Source organism: Carassius auratus, unplaced genomic scaffold (assembly GCF_003368295.1).
Source record: "Carassius auratus strain Wakin unplaced genomic scaffold, ASM336829v1 scaf_tig00015508, whole genome shotgun sequence".
Lineage (NCBI taxonomy): Eukaryota > Metazoa > Chordata > Actinopteri > Cypriniformes > Cyprinidae > Carassius > Carassius auratus.
Window position 1 is genome coordinate 34,506 of NW_020524596.1, and position 16,831 is coordinate 51,336.

General features: G+C 35.3%; 1 pseudogene; it reads right to left on the minus strand.

Annotated features, from left to right (window-relative positions):
• LOC113074856 (protein kinase C zeta type-like) overlaps positions 1-16,831 on the minus strand; it is a 94,883-nt pseudogene that overhangs the window by 33,434 nt on the left and 44,618 nt on the right.

Here is a 16,831-nt window from a genome sequence, read left to right on the forward strand (position 1 = left end):
AAAGGCTGAAAAAGGAAAAATGCTGTGAAACACATTTTAATCGAAAACCGGTGACTGAAAACAAAAACACAAGCCAGTAAAAATAGTCTTTTTGCTCACACAGTAGAACACCACATTACTGCTTCATGAGGAAAAATGAAAGAGAAAAAAGTGATAGAGAAAGCATGAGAAAGGTGGTTTCATTCTGTTCCCTCACGACTGGGCAAATGCTGGACGCAGCGCTGGATCAGACTCATCATGAGAGTGATATCACAAATGATACAGCCACGATGGATGTCTGAGTGCTGGATGAAATAGATTTCCATTTACGCTGTGCTCAATGACGTTCATTTGATAGGGATTTTGGCCAAGAGCTCTTAAATGACAGAATGCAACGGAGGCAAAAAGCTCAATCTGTCCTATGAAACAGAACATGCCTTAAATTAATGAAGAGACTGAACACAGAAGTATTCTCTACTAGACACTCTAACCTATGCAAGCTGTGTGCATTTTTGTGTTCTGAAATGTATCAAATTGCAATTAAAACAACTGGTTTCTATTTTAAACATTAAAATGTTGTTTTTATTTCTGTGATGGCAAAGCAGAATTTTCAGCATCATTACCTCAGTCTTCAGTGTCACATGATTCTTCAGAAATCATTGTAATATGTTAACTTGGTGCTCAAGAAACATGTCATTATCATCAATGTTGAAAACATTGCTTAATGTAATAATAATATAATAAGTGCACACACTCACAAATTTGTAATATATAATTTAATTATACAATGATTTATAAATGCTACAGCATGGTTATTAAGTGTTAAGTGAAAATACAGGTCAGTCGGCTAAGAGATGAGAGAAACCTGGGCTTGGTTTTTATCGACCGAAACGTCAGAAGAGCCGAGATGAGTGAAGTGCCTGGAAATGATCTCAGCACATTACGACATACAGACATACACACACACACACTATTAAAACACTTACCATTAAAACAGTGCTATGACTGTCTAGAGTTTGCGCATGTCAATATCCATCACTTAATGCGAGTCATGTGAAACCGCCACTTTGTTTTCTTACATGTTAAGGAAGGACATGCTAACAGCAGAGTTCAGAGTTTAGACAAGGTCAGTCCTTCATAGCCTGAGCGAATCTTTAAGATATCCATCCATCTCATTAAATATCCAGAAATAAACACTTCAGATAAATTCCTGACATTCTCCCTTTAAAGCAATATTAAAAAGATAAAAATATGACCATCCCAAGAAAATGTCTCAATTTCGGTAACCACTGAATTGCAGTTTTCTTTGTTTTAGCGGCCGTTTCTTATATTACAGGTGCCTGATGTTTTAATTAAGTTCAACAGATGGCAATTTCCTTATTTATGAAATCATAAATTAATCTCTGTGAACTCCGGACTCAAATTTGAAGAAACTCTTCTCCTCTTTTCACTTTCAGACACAACATATGCCATCAAAAACAACACAGACGAGCGGAAATAATCTCAGTAAACAGCACAAGTCTTGAGTCGTTCTGCCACATTACTGGAAGATAAACTTCTAGAAGTCTCAAGAGGCTTTGAGAAGCATTTGTATTGTTTGTGAGAAGAATGTCATGATGATTCAATAGAGCGGAAAGGATGTCAAACACATATGATGGAGGAAAAACACATGGAAACAGTGAGGGAAGGATGTGAAAGGTAAGAGTGAATATTTTGTAGCCTTTAAATTGATTTGTTACAGTGACTGTACATGCCCTGTCTGTCTCAGAGGGCTGAGAACACAGAGAGACAGAGATCCAGAGGTGCTGATGGGAGGGAGGGAACGAGTCAGATCCTTAAAGGAAGGACAGAGGGAGGAAAAAACATGACCTACTTCTGCTCCATCCCTTGTTTCTATGGAGAACGAGAGGAGAGAGAAGTGGAAAAGTAGCAGGAGGGCAGAATGATTTCTCAGAGAGAAAGAGAAAGACGTGGCCACCCTAGCTAATAAATTATTTTATGTATTTATTTATTTTTTAACCTGTGGAGATATATATATATATATATATATATATATATATATATATATATATATATATATATATTAGGGGTGTAACGATACGCGTATTCGTATTGAACCGTTCGGTACGACGCTTTCGGTTCGGTACGCGGTACGCATTATGTATACCGAACGGTTCGTTGGACTAATTCCTTATATTAAAAAAAAAAAAAAAAAGAGAAATATAATGATATGCGTTCAACAAGGTAGCCCAATAACCCAAACGACGTAACAGGCAACGCCCCTGACACTCCCGAAGAAGAAAAAAACACCAACTTATATGTTTATGTTAGGCTACTCAGTCAGGCGCTCGCTCACTCAGTACGCGCTGAAGGCTCGTTGCAAAATGGCCAATGTGTTTAACATACCAGAAAAAAGAAGATCCTCCAGTAACCAACAGGTCTGGTGTTTGGGTGCACTTTGGATTCCCTTTAAGCTATAATGGTGATGGCAAGAGAGTGGTGGATAAAAAAACAACGGTATGTCGCATCTGCAACACGACAGGGTACACCAGCGGGAATACATACAAAAAAAAAAAAAAAAAAAAAAAAAAAACACCAGCGGGAATACTTGAAACATGTCAACTCATTTACGCTGACATCACCTTATTGTGTCAGTATCTGGGAAAAGACGAAAAAAATTAGAAACAAGCACGCAACAAACTATCCCTGCAGCATTTAGACACCGGTATTATAGCTTACAGGGAATCCAAAGTGCACCCACACCAGACCTGTTGGTTATTTTAGGATCTTATATTTCTGGTCTGTTAAATGCATTAGACATTTTGCAACGAGCCTTCAGCGCGTGCTGAGTGAGCGAGCGCCTTAGGGGCCGTTCACATATCACGCCTAAAAACGCGTGGAAAACGAAGCACGTCTTTCTCCTCCTTTCCAAAGCGCTCGGGCAGAAGCGCTCATGAGGCGTCTGTCTTTGCTAAGCAACAATGACGTGCTCTCTCCATGAGACGCGGAAATTTCAGCGAATGATAAATGGATTTGCAAGATCTAAAAATCGCTTGCAGTAGCTCTGCTACTAAATTTATTTCAAAATTGCAATCCATATACAACTGTGAACAGCTGTTCCTTCATCTTGGCTGAGTTTTCAACGTTGTTACGGGAAAGGATGAAGCTGATTGGTTAGTTCTTGTCACATGACCCGCGGTGCGCTTGCAGCATTCTGAAAAGTTGAGATGTTTTTACATTTTGCTGTATCTAAAACGTACCGAACCGAACCGAACCGAACCGTGACATCAGTGTATCGTATCGAACCGAACCGTGAATTTTGTGAACCGTTACACCCCTAATATATATATATATATATATATATATATATATATATATATATATATATATATATGGGTGGGTGATATGACCAAATCTTATATCACAATATGAGAATTAGTAATTGTATTTCTCGTTAACAATATATATTGCAATATTTTTGCTTTTAAATAAGGTCTTTATAATATCCATGTTTTGCATACCATTGAAATTCCATAATTAGTCACAAACGTCAATATCACAAAAAATAAAATATTTGTCTAAACTAAAAACAAAAAATGAAGACAAATAAACAGTCAGCAACTAAAAAAAGAATGAGAATCTACAGTAGATCAAACCACAGTAGATCGAATAAATAAGAAATGTTACATAGACTGTATAAAGAAATAAAATGTAGAAAAACAGTGCATATTCATTATTGGCTTATAAAGGCTTATAAAGCAGCGAAAATACCTCAGAAACAGTCTCTCAGACAGTGCCCATACAGCAAAATTCTATCACTGCTGAATGCATTTCAAACCGCAATGCTTAAAAACACATGCAGACGTTATGTTTTTGTGACCACCTAGCACAGCAACGTCACGTAACTGCAAAATCTCCAGTTGACAAATTTCTACCGGTTAATCACATCTCTAAACCTAATAATCCTAAAGATTATTATATCAAATACCACATATTAAAAATGGACAATATTGAAAACACTTCATTACGGGATACAGTATTCCCTACAATGTGTGTTTTAACATATGCAGTTGATCTTCCATATAGTCTTTTCATACAGAAAATTTGCACATTGTGCACAGTATAATGCAGCCATAGAGTTGTAAAATATGTTAGTATGTTATTCTGAACAATATTTTTGCAATGGTGCAGAAATTACACACTGCATCTTTAAACAGCCACCTTTAGCTTGGTTAAATGTGCTTTACAATTACAAACTCAAACGGGGGTCTGGGTTAAACAGTTTATTTGCCCTGTAAGCAGCCTGACATTAGAGCTTTTCAAGACATCTGATCTAAAAAGGCTCTAGACCTAACTATGTTTCTATGTTTCTGCTTAGCCTGATGATGTCATCCTGCAGTTCTGCCATGTTGTTCATCGATCACCTTGTTAAAACGAGAGAAATGAGAAGAGTAATTTACACACATTAACATGTCACACACCTGCTGTGAGTGGGAGCTATCTGAGGGCGCTGTGCTCATAATGTGTCTCTCTTTCTCTGTTTTCTTCTTATCACCTATCTCTGAGAAGCATTGAAACTACTCCAAGAAAATCGACATTTCAGCATATGCAAAAATAGCACAGGCATAAAGAACAATGTCTCTCCCTGTCTCTCTCTGCTATTTTTGTTCCACCTGCTCTCTCTTCTATTACTCTGTCTTATGTTGTTTTGGTGTTCTTCTTTATTTGGCACATGTCCTGCTCAGTAGAAGAATGAAGACTGCTGCAGGAAGAGGTCTGCATTAACATAACCATCCCTTCAGGGATGAGATCTGATTAAAGCCAGGGCATCACTGCATAACAGAGACATTGCACTCCAGAGCCTCACTCCTTGCCTTTGTACAGGATTTATAATCGTCAGTATGATGCGTTTTGTTTAAGCAATAAAAGACGTTGGAGTTTAAAAACTGTGGCTTAAACCAAACACTGCTCAATCAGACCACTGTCTCAAAACAGCAAATCAAATCATCATCAAATGCTTTCTCCTAGTCAACAGCTCAACAGATAATGATTGAGAGTTCAAGAGTCAGTTTCTTTTTGTAATAGTCTAACACTTGCTACTACAACTAAATATGCTAACAGTTATGCTAACAGTTGCTAACATCTACTCAATATACAGACATTTATTGTAACAGCCAGATATTCATTAAGTATATTACAATTTAAAAGACAGATAGACATTCACCATAAATCACTACAACATCCAAATGTGCTTACAGTTACTACAACAGTAACTTAAAACAGACAGCTGCGGATATTTAGCAAAACAGTTGAACAAGCTAGCAGTTGCTCCCACAGCTACTTGAAATAAATGACACAAAATATATTTCATTTGAAGGGAAGGGTTAGACAACATAAATATATTTAATATAATCATATATGAAACAATTAAAAATACTGTTCATAAGTTCGGGTTGGTATAATATTTTTCATGCTTTAATGTTTTTGACAGAAGTATTTTATGCTTACCAAGGCTTAATATATTTACTTTAAAATACTGTAAAAACAGAAAATTGTGAAATATTATTATAATTTAAAATAACTGTTTTTCGGTTTAAATATATTTTAAAATGTCATTTATTCCTGTGATGACAAAGATTTTTTGCAGCAGTGTTACATGATCCTTCAGATATCATTCTGTTTGTTGAATTACAACTCAAGAAATATCTTTGTATTATTGCCAGTGTTGAAAATAGTTGCTAAATATTTTTATGGCAACTGAAATACTTTTTACCAGGATTTTTTTAATAAATAAAGTTCAAAATAACAACATTTATTTCTTTTTTTTTTCTTTACATTATAAATTTTAATTTAATGCATCCTTGTTGAATAAAAGTATGCAAAAATAAAATCTTACTGACTTCAAACCTTTGAACAATAGTGTGTACACTAACAAAATTACAGTGAATTTAATGGTAAAACACAGTAAAAATCTGTTATATGGTTACAGTTAAATTCCACATACTATATACGGTGAATAACCATAAATTTAATGTAATGTAAATGTAATGTTTTCTTGTGTGTTACACCTAATGCTGTTAAATACATGTTTATTGGATTATTTCAGTATCGTGTGTTACTGTGATGGTGTTTCGTTTTGTGTGTATGACACTGTGCACCTTCTATAGATGGTTTCATCAGTCCACCTGATTTATGCAGCAAACATATTTTGTTTATCATCAAAAAAATAAAAAAATAAAATCTACTCTAGAGGGACTTGGCTGTTGTTATTGATTCTATTTTGAGTCTACCGGAAGTTAAGTTAGGGCCACAAAAGCGTGCATGCGCAGTAATGTTTGTTTATGCTGTTGCCGTTGAAACTGTCTATATATGTTATTATTTAAAAAACGGCTTGTGTTGGGCTTTGGTTCATCATGTGACTTTCTCATCACCACCTGCATTTATTGGTAATCAGTATACTGCAAAGGTACAAAACAGATTTCAGTACTTCAATATGTTGGTATATTAACATTATATCAGTTGATGAAATTACGGAATTTAACTGTAAATTTAAGTTTAACCATAAAACCAAAAATGTGGCAAGCACACCAGCTGTTTTTTTTTACTGTAAATTTTATGGATTTTTGTTTTACAATGTACACTATCTGTATTATAATAAAAAAAAGGTAGATTGTATTTAAACATGACTAGCAAATTTGTACACTATAACAGGACACTTCTCATTTTATATGTATGATATTTGCCATAAACAAGATTTATCAATACACAACAAACTTTACATCTAAATAAAGTGTGAACACATGAAGTATCCAATTAAACACCATTATTCATATTGGAGAAGACCAGAGGACTTTAACGTACCCTGTTAAAGCGCTTGGCCTGGAAGAGGTGTCCGTTCACCCGGTACAGCTTCCTCCATCGTCTAGCTCCACGGCGGTAGATCGATTCTAGGAGAGAGAGGAAACGGTTGTATAGGAGCAGCATGAAGACTCGAGGAATGAAAAAAATCAATCCCAACACGGAATGAGAGAAGTGGATTCAAAGAAGAGCGACAGAATAAGGGAGATGGACAGAGTTATGGTTGGTCTTGACCCTGAACGAAGATGGATTTGAACTGCAACTGGATGAAAACATGTCCCACTCAAAGCCACGGAAAAAGGCTATCAATCCCTCCCTCTCTCTTGCTCTCTTTCGTTGCATCCCTGTCTCCATATGACCCACCCTCGTCTTCTCACTCTCTCATTTCTTTTCTCGTCGTTCTGTTATTCCCTGCAGCATCATGTTGGTCACATGTCAACTGTGTAATGCAAAAAGAGACAAGCATATACATTGACCTAAATTGAATTAACTAGAATGGGATTTTGATCTGCTGTCTAGGGGTTTGTCTTGACATGAATGATGACCTTTTTTGGAGATTTCTGAGCAGAACTGTCTGAAAAAAATACTGAATGCACCTGAATTCACACACTGTAAATATTATTGCCCTAAATATTATGGTCAAGTAGGATTTATGTGTCCAAAATAGAGCGTTGATATAGTATGCCAAGGTTCTCATGTCAGTCCAAACCTATATGACATTCTGTGGAACAAGATATTATGATCTATGTCTTTGTCACAATGAAAGCCAGTGGGGTCCAAAACAACATTTATGGACACTTTTCAATCTTTTTGACAAGGTCATGCAGGTTTAGAACAACACAAGAGTAAATGATGACAGAATTTTTAATTTTCATAATTGCTTTGCGCTAAGTATCACCTTAAAAAAAAGGATTATATTCAAAAATCTGTATTATAAGTAAATGTGTATTATTTTCCCATGTCACCTCCACAAAGATATCCCAATGTTAAATAAATAATGATATTTAAACTCTTTGAAAGACAAACATTGTCCTCACTGGTGACCCACAGGTACCTCAGACAGCCCTATTTCCCTCTGTTATTACACTCTTATCTAATGTTCCAGTTAAGATGGCAGACCATCATCATTTTCAAGCGTAAAGGAGAGACTGAGAATTGTGCTCGAGCCCTGGAGATTTGCTGTGTCTGCTGCCGTTTCATGTTTCTGCCCTCAACTGCAGCTCAGTTACGTAAAACCGATAAATATTGAAATACTGTCGAAACTTTCAAGTGTCAGCCACTAATGAGCACCGGAGGAGATTCAAAGGCCTGGGACGCTTGTGTGTATGAGACAGCGAGATCTAAGCAAAATGAGAAAATGAAAGTCTGCATTAAGCCTTCAAAAAATAACGTGTGGCATAAAATAGTGCTTGAATATTAAAACATAACTCCAATAATAATAATATCAATTCAGCTTTGGAGTGTACTAAACCTAAAATGGAAGTAAAACAACACTCATCACATATACACCAAACACACAGATTCAAGCATTCAAAGTGTCTTGCATCTAAATTTCACAACATGAATGATTTATTAATAGAGCATGATAAAGCTGAAACTCACACGGTGTCAGAGAGGAATAACTGATGCCCCAACAGAGCGGTTACACACAAGAGGAGAAGAGCAGAGTTTTAAAACTTTAACATCAAACCATTGTTTGATGTCATCGTTGAACTGCCATTGCTTTATATGGGCAAGACAACATTTTCTATCTTTTTCTGGGTGGATTATATAATACAAGGAAAATCTTGGACAAAGAAAATCAAAGAACACATGAAAACAAATCAGAATCTTGTTCCTTAAGAATCATGTTCTTATCACTGGTCAGATTGACCTGCCTCGAACTCACATCATCGGTTGAACCAAAATGAGTGCTGTCTGTCAGGCTGGTTAAACAGACAGAGCTACTTCTGACAGTGCCACAGAGCCACAGTTTTGACACCTTCGTAAACTTATTAATTCATCATTTAATTATAGTTTTGTCCACATATTAAGCTGAGAGAATAAAAAATACTAATTTCTTGTATGGAAGTGATGCCCAGTTATTATAGGTACAATAAAATACTAAAATATCCATCGGTATTTATATAAATTAATATTCAGCATCTTGCCCTGCCTTGATACTGGTTTTCACATGCCAAAAGTGTAATGCATTAAATCATAACAAAGATGACTTCCATTCAAAATTTTGAGGTAGGTAAGATTTTCTCTTAATTCTCACCAAGACTGCATTTATTTCATCAAAAAATACAGCAATATTGTGAAATAGTATTATGATTTAAAGTAACTGTTTATTAACTCCTTGTGATGAAAAAGCTGATTTCTTCCTTATGATTATCAATGCTGCTTACTCTTTGTCATACAACCATCACACATTTTTCAGGATTCTTTGCAAAACGGAAAGTTTAAAAGAGCAGCATTTAATTGAACTACACATTTTGCAACATTATAAATGTTTTTAACGTCACTTATAGCCAATTTAATTAATTTCAATTATTTTTTACTGAACCTACATTTTTGAGTGGTTTGAGTTCATATCTTATATCTTATTAAATATCTTAAATATAATAGCAATAACACCTGTAGTGTAAGACTACTTGATAACTTTTTCACCTGAAGTCCAAAGTGGACTTAATACGTGAGAAAATGCTACAGAAATACTGAACATGGCACATTAAAAATTTATATATTTCTTGATTTTCTCCAACAAATGTTTGAAACAGCCAGACTCCACACTCTACCTTCTACCAGCAAACAAAACAACACAATGTTCCTCTCCTTCAACAAAGCAGTGACAGACCTCAACAGAACTACAAACGATCATCCCCCTCACAGAGCACAGCGCTGCTGCAACTCAAGAACAGCTGCTCAGGAAACAGCTACGTGTTTGCTATCATAATCATCCAGATGGCCACAGAAACACCTGTTATTCGACCTGTATATGTGTGAAGTCCATTCCGACATCTTGGCTCAGAAACTGGCCACACAACAATGCCTCGTTTCTGAAAGTCAGAAGAAATCATGTATTTCGTTATGATCTACAGTACCTCAGTGAAGTGTTTCCTCTCAAACCCACAATTGTCACAGTCGGATATGGCCTCATAAAGTCCTATAAAACCAAAGTAACTGTAAATGTAAACTTGGCTCTGACTTGCACTGGAAAACTTGCCACATCTTTCTAGACATGTTAGTGATTGAGTCACAATGATGCATTCAAGTGATTCACTTATGAAGGAACTGCTTTTAAAGCCTCTTTCCCGCGTTAGTGGAGTGGAACAGATACCAATCGCCTGGAAACGGCCTGGTTGAGGGTGCGGCGGGCACAAATTCAATTTTTCCATCATCGCCATGGCAACAAACACTCTCTCCTGTGCCATGCGTGGCAGATGCCAGCAGCTCTGGTGGACGGGGATCCGGCGGTGAGAGTCGATACTCAGATAAACACAACACAAGCAATAATAAACTGAACATCCAGCAATGTCTACAACAACAAAAAAAAGCGGTTTGCCAAATGTTGTGCAACAAAATGCATCACTGACAACACTGAAATGCAAAAACAGGCATCAAAGGAACATCAAAAATAAGAAGTCGGAGCTCTAGTTTAAAACTAGACGCTTCTCTGAGCTCCATTAAATCGGAGGAGTCTCTGTTATATAAGCGGGTTGGTTTGTAGATATTTGCATCATAAGTGCACTTTTTCTTTATTCCCTCCAGCTTTAACTGGTAAAGCGTGCCGCTAGCAATGCCAAGGTCATCGCTCGAGTTGCAGAGAGCACATAAATCGACAAGGTTTGCCTTGAAAGTCGCTTGGGATAAAAGCATCAGCCAGATAAAGAAATAATTCTCCGGCAGAATGTGATGGAAAAAAACAAAAGCTGTATAATTGATCTTTCTCTCTTCTCTTTCTGTACAAAAAGAGCTGGATCTACGCACGTCTTCTCAAATCTCAAAGTGTTTGATCTTGCAAAACCTTCGCAGGCCTCAGACAGCATCAAATCATCACAAACAAACACTAGACGACTGTCCTGAATAGACTGCATTAATGCAAACTGAACACAGTACAGTACCAAAAACGGCTTACTGACCAAAAGTAAACAAAAAATGTAATAAAATTTAATATTATTATTTTATTTTTTTAATTTAATTTTTAATTTCAGAAGTGCAAACACTGGGATTACCGGTAATAATGAATTAGTATTTGCCAGATTAATAAGTAACATAAGTTTAGAGCTGTACATATACAGATCTTGTGAGTATGCATACGTACTGTATTAGGGATGCACGATAATATCGGCACAACATCGGTATCGGCCGATAAAAGCTTAAAATGACCATTATCGGTATCGGCCGATATGAATATTTCTGCCGATGAGCCAAACCGATATTCTCCAAGTGAAATAATTGACCTGTTTTTCAGATGTGAATGTCTGTCTACATTTGTAAAATAATAAATTTATGGTAGAATCAATACAGAAGAGATACATGGATTTCTCTTCAGTAAAATTAAAGTTTAAATATATCAGTATATATTTGTAAATATATCAGTATATATTTGTATATATATCGGTATATATTTGTATATATATCGATATCGGTATCGGCATCGGCCAAAATTATTTAGAAAATATCGGCATATCGAATATCGGCCAAAATCCAATATCGTGCATCCCTATACTGTATATTTACCTGTAAATATGATACTTGCTAATATATATGTATATATATATATATATTATATACACAGCACAGGGGTGCACAATATGAAAAACTTATATCACAATATGCATAATTTTATAATTTCAAAGTTATTTTTGCTTTAAGTAAGGTCTTTATGATACCATAGAAAATTCATAATTCTTGTCACCAGAATCAATAAATCACAAAAAAACTAATACTAGTCTAAAACTCAAGCTCACCGAAGAAAAGTCAGCAATTAAATAATTAAATTACGAGCAATAGAACAAATAGAATAGGAAACAAAACAGTACAAACAAGGGTTACGACCAGGCAAGAGGAAGGACCCGCATAAATATTAGAGCAGCTTTCCAGTGATGGAGAGAACTCAAGGAGCGAGAAGGGCTCGAATCGGACTCCAAGGTTGCGTTGTTTCTTCTTGATGGGTGAGTAAAGTTGATTTGGCTAAGTTTCACACAACTTGTACGTGTTGGCTTTTTGTTTGAATATGCTTGTGTGTTATCGTCACTTGTTTTTGCGATCATCATTTCCATGATTGTGTACTTACAGGTGAGGTGGAGATTTCAAAATAAGGGCTCTTTCACTGCTGATTGCGTTTTAACGGCTTAAAAGCACTTGTTTTTAAGCGGCAATGCTTAAAACAAATGTGCAAATTGTACGTTTTCGTGACCTATGATTTCATGTGAGCGTGTAACTGCTATGGAGAATATTGTCCAAAATCTCTACCAGTTGACAAAGTTCTGCCGGTTAATCACGTCTACTGGTGTATCACCCACCCCTATATACACATACTCCATATATTAGCAAGAAAAAAAAACTGATTTATTAACAACTGATTTATTTATTTTTGAGCTAAGTATCTATAAATGATTTCCCCCTTTCTGGAGACCTTTTTTTTTCTCAGAACACCAGATGATGTTGATGTCACAACTCATGATTACACAGCAACACCTTTGCTTTATGTGTCCATGTGTGTGTGAGAAAGTGAGGGGGTAATTAAAAAGAGAGAGCCGAAATCTTTAGTGTTGTCATCGCTGAGATCTATCTCTAATCTTATTAACTTCACCCCTACTGGGAGAGACCAACAGAAATCACACTGTGCTGTTGCCATAGTTACCCTGCACTATTTTTTGTCATTATTTCTAACATTGGACACAGAGAGAGAGAGAGAGAGAGAGAGAGAGAGAGTACTCCATGTCCACAACCAGCATCTCTCAGGCAGTAGAAATCACATGACCATTTCAGCTGCGCATTTACTGCTTCTTCCTGAGGTAAGAAGAACAGCCAAAAAACAGCCACGAAAATAAATATTTCACAGATTTCACTTTTTGTTAAGCTATTGTATGGCTTCTGACAACTTAAATATAGTCCTCAAGACCTCTTTTAAGGCTCCATTATATAGCAAAATTGAGAATGGTTTGGAATTTAAAAAATGATTTGAAGTAATTTAAAAGAAAATCAGGTCACAACAAAGTTTGTTTGGAGTTTTTTTTTTCAGGAGTTCAAACAGCTTGCCAAAGGAAACTTTCTGGAAAAGTAAACAACATATTTATGTATTCATCTAAATGCAGCTCCCAGCAGGTTCAGGATGTATGCTAACACTAAATCGCTGCTCAGGTATTTCAAAATTAAGAATGAAAAAACACTTTGCAATAAGTACATTAGGGCTTTTATAGTAGGGTAACCAGGCATACCAATTTTTCGAGATGAGAACAGAGCACTATTATCATCAATTATCAAAAGAGACAGCATTATTGGTTACAGGTAGTTACATACTACAGTATGTTCAAAACAAAGTAATACTGTTTGTGTGCACTGTATAAGAAGGCATGATAAGGCTGTGGGATTGTTTTGACCACAATATTAAACATTCCTGAAACTTCCTTCAACATAACTCTGAAATGAATAATATAAAAACAAACTAATCAGTTACACTTGCATGATTACATTAGCAGAAAGCACATATTTTGTGGTCACAATAAGCCTAAAATAACAAGCGTGACTAGGGATAGAAAAGATCTATTTCCAAAAGCACACGCTTAAATTTGGAAAAATAACTGAACTCACAGTTTGTGAACATTTTAAGTACAATTATTAAACAAATGTTAAACATATTTATTAAATGCTGTTTTATTTAGTTCTCATATTTATTGTTTTATTTTTAAAGTGTTTTTGTGAAGCCATAATTTTGTTATATTACTGTTTTTATTTGTTTGCTATTACTATTTTTCATTGATTTTTTGTGATTTTTATAAAAAATAAATTAGGGTATTAAAAAAACTAACTTTGATCCTCAAACATCACTAATTATGATATTAATATATGGAAACCACAATAATTAAAAAATGAAAACATACAAACATATATTGTCCCCATTTTTTAATTCGTAGATAACCACAAGTGAGATTTCAGTGATATTTTAACCACTGAACTATGAAATGTCCCCAGTTTTCATTTCAGATATCTAGCCACCTTACTTCATAGTGCATTTTTGGTCCTGTTTGTATGTTTGTTTATGTAAGTGGTAATATTTTTGTTTAGTACAGAAAAAAAAATAGCAGTATAGGTTTGGAAAGATATGAAAGTGACTAAAGAATGACTGAATTTAAATTTACATGTAAGCTATTCTTTTGCACCTTGGAAATGACTTTTCTTTTCTAAAGACACATAAAAGGTCACACGGGCGAGGACAAATCATTTTAACCAATAACATCTTGGCCAGTGCATTTCATGATTCAATCAAACCCTGATGGGTAAAACTAAGTTATATCGAAAAATAATTTCCCACTGAAATTCTATTTCACGTGGAAATGCATTACACTGTAGAAGGTAAATGCATGGAAAAATCATCACGGTGAAAACATTCATCACAAGACTTCAGCACTTACTGTACATATAATACGACGGTTTAGTAAGGAAAATGACTGTGTTCTTTTGCTCTTGTGAATGACTCTAATCATAACCGTGCTCTCATTCTCCATCCCTGCTGTCCTTAATTGCCCTTGTGTCTTTAACGACTGCACTTAACCGGGGACACCAATGCTCAGTCAGAGCAGGCTCGTGAACCTACACCCGTCTTTATAAATCTGCCCTTGCTCCAGTGGATGGAGGGCGACGCTGCACCCGAGGGTATAAGCAGGACTGGAATAGAGTCTACGCTGGCATTCTCCACACCGAACTGAATTAGCACATCTGAGATGCGATCACACGACGAAACTAAGTCAAGTCAGTTGTTATCAGTCATCACTGTGACCGCAGACACACACACGGTGGACTTAACATATTCATTTGACCTGGTTAATCAGAGCTGGAATCATGCCAGATCGTTCTTTACTCAATCACACACAGTCATCTTTCATCTGTGATGTCAGAAGACAGATGACAGGCGTCCTCTGACTGCTGTACAGATCATATGTTCCCTGATTATGACTATAAATGAGAAAGACGGGTGTTACAAACAGCATGACAATTAAAAAACGATTTTAAATAAATGCTTTTCTTTTGAATTTTCTATTAAATAAATGTTATGCTATTTAATAATGTTTCTTGAGCACCAAATTGGCATAAAAGAATGATTTCTGAAGGCTCATTTAGCACTGAAGACTGGAGGAATGATGCTGAAAATTCTGATTTGCCATCATAATAATAAATAGCAATTAAAAAAAAAATCTATTTATACAGAAAATAGTCGTTTTAACTTGTAATAATATGTTAACTTGTAAAAATATGTTTTAAATGCTTTTTGACTAAATAAATGCAGCGTGGATGGGGTGGTTGCTTTCAAAAACATACAAAAAAACGCACTAACCCCAAATATTTAATATCTAATTTAAAAGACAAAAAGAAAAGAAAAAAAAAAAAAAAACACAGGCAAATCATTAGAGCGGTTTCATTAAAGTTTTAGTTGAAAGTGTCAGAAATCTCTATTGTATAATAATATTAAAGCAAACTTAACAATTCTTCTGTGCATCTTTAACACTAATGACAATAATGCATCAGAGAACTTTCTGAGACACTTGTGAACATTTCACTAGATGAAATATGAGACAGATGTGCCATTAATGGTAGGCTTCATGGCAGAGAACCAGATCTCTAACCTTAAACTGAACAATGGCTTTGCAGCCGGAAAGTCTGCCCTAGATTGCATTGAATATCTGCTTCTAGCAATGAAAAGAGAGTAAGAACTGGAGTTATGGAATAATCAGACTTCGTCTACCCATCAAAACCCATCTCACGTTCATAAATAAACAACATGAAAAGAAGACTGGATTAACTTTCATTTGCAGCTAAGAAAAGTTATTTAAATCTAGTTGATTGTTTTCTCTTCTTAGTTGATCTCTGCTGAATCCACAAAGAGACTGTTACTATGTCCCAAAACCCAGACATATCATAGCCGTTTTTCTCTGGCAAAGGCTGTTCAAAATGTCACTAATGTATATAGCACATACTATATATATATATATATATATATATATATATATATATATATATATATATATATATATATATATATATATATATATATATATATATATATAATATTGACTTACATATAAATTTACACAGTATATCACACATTACTGAAATTCAATGAAATAGTTGAAAGTAACTTACTTATTTTACCCAAAACTTTGTGCTATGAAAAGAAAACTTAAAAATTACATTTTAATTAGAAATGTTTTACTGGTTTCCCAGCTTAAATATGCAAACATCCTTTAAAGAAGATTAATTTTGTTTATAAGCAATGCTGCAATCGAAATTAAGACTTCTTTCAAAGACTGCATATTGCACATGAATGCTTTTTTTCACTTGTCTAAAGTAGAAATTATTTTTAAATATCTGTCAGTGCATGAAGGCAAAAAACACTCATATTAAAGACAGATTCTCTGCAAACAAGCCATAAAATCTTACACAGTGTCGTTTCTCAAGTCCATTTTGTTTCAAAGATTTTAAGATATTTAAAATAAGACAAAATAAACAGTGTAGATCAGGTTATTAGAGTATCTCCCATCATCTCCCATGCGATTTGCTTAGAGTTGCTAGTGAATTCCAAAACATCTCAAATTAATCTTAAAACTTATTTTCTATCCATTTCACATCCCTCTCCCCCCACTAAGAGAAGTGCTGTGGATACTAGGGCTGTAGTACTCGAGTCCGGTCTTGGACTCGAGTCCGGACTCGAGACATTTTTCTGTCGTCTCGGACTTGTCTCGGACTTGTTGAATTTGCACTCGGACTTGTCTCGGACTTGGCCATTGGA